Here is a 4,065-nt window from a genome sequence, read left to right on the forward strand (position 1 = left end):
GGCAGATGGGACTAGTGTAGATGGGGCATGTTGGTCGGTGTGGGCAGGTGGGACTAGTGTAGATGGGGCAGGTGGGACTAGTGTAGATGGGGCATGTTGGTCTGTGTGGGCAGGTGGGACTAGTGTAGATGGGGCATGTTGGTCGGTGTGGGCAGGTGGGACTAGTGTAGATGGGGCATGTTGGTCGGTGTGGGCAGGTGGGACTAGTGTAGATGGGGCATGTTGGTCGGTGTGGGCAGGTGGGACTAGTGTAGATGGGGCATGGTGGTCGGTGTGGGCAGGTGGGACTAGTGTAGATGGGGCAGGTGGGACTAGTGTAGATGGGGCATGTTGGTCGGTGTGGGCAGGTGGGACTAGTGTAGATGGGGCATGTTGGTCGGTGTGGGCAGGTGGGACTAGTGTAGATGGGGCATGTTGGTCGGTGTGGGCAGGTGGCACTAGTGTAGATGGGGCATGTTGGTCGGTGTGGGCAGGTGGGACTAGTGTAGATGGGGCAGGTGGGACTAGTGTAGATGGGGCATGTTGGTCTGTGTGGGCAGGTGGGACTAGTGTAGATGGGGCATGTTGGTCGGTGTGGGCAGGTGGGACTAGTGTAGATGGGGCATGTTGGTCGGTGTGGGCAGGTGGGACTAGTGTAGATGGGGCATGTTGGTCGGTGTGGGCAGGTGGGACTAGTGTAGATGGGGCATGGTGGTCGGTGTGGGCAGGTGGGACTAGTGTAGATGGGGCAGGTGGGACTAGTGTAGATGGGGCATGTTGGTCGGTGTGGGCAGGTGGGACTAGTGTAGATGGGGCATGTTGGTCGGTGTGGGCAGGTGGGACTAGTGTAGATGGGGCATGTTGGTCGGTGTGGGCAGGTGGGACTAGTGTAGATGGGGCATGTTGGTCGGTGTGGGCGGGTGGGACTAGTGTAGATGGGGCATGTTGGTCGGTGTGGGCGGGTGGGACTAGTGTAGATGGGGCATGTTGGTCGGTGTGGGCGGGTGGGACTAGTGTAGATGGGGCATGTTGGTCGGTGTGGGCGGGTGGGACTAGTGTAGATGGGGCATGTAGTTCGGTGTGGGCGGGTGGGACTAGTGTAGATGGGGCATGTTGGTCGGTGTGGGCGGGTGGGACTAGTGTAGATGGGGCATGTTGGTCGGTGTGGGCAGGTGGGACTAGTGTAGATGGGGCAGGTGGGACTAGTGTAGATGGGGCATGTTGGTCGGTGTGGGCAGGTGGGACTAGTGTAGATGGGGCATGTTGGTCGGTGTGGGCAGGTGGGACTAGTGTAGATGGGGCATGTTGGTCGGTGTGGGACTAGTGTAGATGGGGCATGTTGGTCGGTGTGGGCAGGTGGGACTAGTGTAGATGGGGCATGTTGGTCGGTGTGGGCAGGAGGGACTAGTGTAGATGGGGCATGTTGGTCGGTGTGGGCAGGTGGGACTAGTGTAGATGGGGCATGTTGGTCGATGTGGGGCGGGTGGGACTAGTGTAGATGGGGCATGTTGGTCGGTGTGGGCAGGTGGGACTAGTGTAGATGGGGCATGTTGGTCGGTGTGGGCAGATGGGACTAGTGTAGATGGGGCAGGTGGGACTAGTGTAGATGGGGCATGTTGGTCGGTGTGGGCGGGGTGGGACTAGTGTAGATGGGGCATGTTGGTCGGTGTGGGGACTAGTGTAGATGGGGCATGTTGGTCGGTGTGGGCGGGTGGGACTAGTGTAGATGGGGCATGTTGGTCGGTTGTGGGCGGGTGGGACTAGTGTAGATGGGGCATGTTGGTCGGTGTGGGCGGGTGGGACTAGTGTAGATGGGGCATGTTGGTCGGTGTGGGCGGGTGGGACTAGTGTAGATGGGGCATGTTGGTCGGTGTGGGTGGGTGGGACTAGTGTAGATGGGGCATGTTGGTCGGTGTGGGCAGGTGGGACTAGTGTAGATGGGGCATGTTGGTCGGTGTGGGCAGATGGCACTAGTGTAGATGGGGCATGTTGGTCGGTGTGGGCAGATGGGACTAGTGTAGATGGGGCATGTTGGTCGGTTGTGGGCAGGTGGGACTAGTGTAGATGGGGCAGGTGGGGACTAGTGTAGATGGGGCATGTGTGTGGGCAGGTGGGACTAGTGTAGATGGGGCATGTTGGTCGGTGTGGGCAGGTGGGACTAGTGTAGATGGGGCATGTTGGTCGGTGTGGGCGGGTGGGACTAGTGTAGATGGGGCATGTTGGTCGGTGTGGGCGGTGGGACTAGTGTAGATGGGGCATGTTGGTCGGTGTGGGCGGGTGGGACTAGTGTAGATGGGGCATGTTGGTCGGTGTGGGCGGGTGGGACTAGTGTAGATGGGGCATGTAGTTCGGTGTGGGCGGGTGGGACTAGTGTAGATGGGGCATGTTGGTCGGTGTGGGCGGGTGGGACTAGTGTAGATGGGGCATGTTGGTCGGTGTGGGCAGGTGGGACTAGTGTAGATGGGGCAGGTGGGACTAGTGTAGATGGGGCATGTTGGTCGGTGTGGGCAGGTGGGACTAGTGTAGATGGGGCATGTTGGTCGGTGTGGGCGGGTGGGACTAGTGTAGATGGGGCATGTTGGTCGGTGTGGGCGGGTGGGACTAGTGTAGATGGGGCATGTTGGTCGGTGTGGGCAGGTGGGACTAGTGTAGATGGGGCATGTTGGTCGATGTGGGCGGGTGGGACTAGTGTAGATGGGGCATGTTGGTCGGTGTGGGCAGGTGGGACTAGTGTAGATGGGGCATGTTGGTCGGTGTGGGCAGATGGGACTAGTGTAGATGGGGCAGGTGGGACTAGTGTAGATGGGGCATGTTGGTCGGTGTGGGCGGGTGGGACTAGTGTAGATGGGGCATGTTGGTCGGTGTGGGACTAGTGTAGATGGGGCATGTTGGTCGGTGTGGGCGGGTGGGACTAGTGTAGATGGGGCATGTTGGTCGGTGTGGGCAGATGGGACTAGTGTAGATGGGGCAGGTGGGACTAGTGTAGATGGGGCATGTTGGTCGGTGTGGGCGGGTGGGACTAGTGTAGATGGGGCATGTTGGTCGGTGTGGGCAGGTTGGGTCTGTTTCATTGCTGGGTGACTGACTCTTTCCCCCCCCTCCCCCCCTCTCCCTCCCCCCCCCCCCCCCCCCCAGACATCAGCTGTTGTCGCCGCGGCCCTGTGGTCCCCACCACGTGTGCGTGGAGCTGTGGGGGGGCGAGTGTGGGGGGGCGAGCGCCCAGACCCTGCTGCGGGGTCTCCAGCGACAGCTGGGGGCCGGACCCCTCACCATGGGGGGGGGCAACGGACGGAGCTGCACCCTGCTGGCGGCCAGGTCAGTGTGGGGGGAGGGGGGAGGGGGGAAGCTTCTCTCTACACCCCCTCCCCCTCCGTGACTGACCCCGCTCCCTCACCCCCCCTCCGTGACTGACCCCGCTCCCTCACCCCCCACACCCCCTCCGTGACTGACCCCCCTCTCTCACTCCCCCTCCGTGACTGACCCCGCTCCCTCACCCCCCCACTCCCCCTCCGTGACTGACCCCCCTCTCTCACCCCCCCACTGCCCCTCTGTGACTGACCCCCCCCCCCCCTCCCGTTCCCTTAACTGAGTACAGGAGCAAAGAGGTCCTTCTGCAGTTGTACAGGGCCCTAGTGAGACCGCACCTGGAGTATTGTGAATGTGTGGGATTCTCTGCCACAGAGGGCAGTGGAGGCCGATTCACTGGATGGATTTAAGAGAGAGTTAGATAGAGCTCTAGGGGCAAGTGGAATCAAGGGATATGGGGAGAAGGCAGGCACGGGTTACTGATTGTGGATGATCAGCCATGATCACAATGAATGGCGGTGCTGGCAACCAGGGTGTGGTCTCACCAGGGCCCTGTACAACTGCACACAGTACTCCAGGTGTGGTCTCACCAGGGCCCTGTACAACTGCACACAGTACTCCAGGTGTGGTCTCACCAGGGCCCTGTACAACTGCACACAATACTCCAGGTGTGGTCTCACCAGGGCCCTGTACAACTGCACACAGTACTCCAGGTGTGGTCTCACCAGGGCCCTCTCCAGAGCCAGCACGTCCTTCCTCAATGTGGCACCCAAAACTGCC

Source organism: Rhinoraja longicauda, chromosome 16 (genome assembly GCF_053455715.1).
Source record: "Rhinoraja longicauda isolate Sanriku21f chromosome 16, sRhiLon1.1, whole genome shotgun sequence".
NCBI classification, from domain to species: Eukaryota; Metazoa; Chordata; class Chondrichthyes; order Rajiformes; family Arhynchobatidae; genus Rhinoraja; species Rhinoraja longicauda.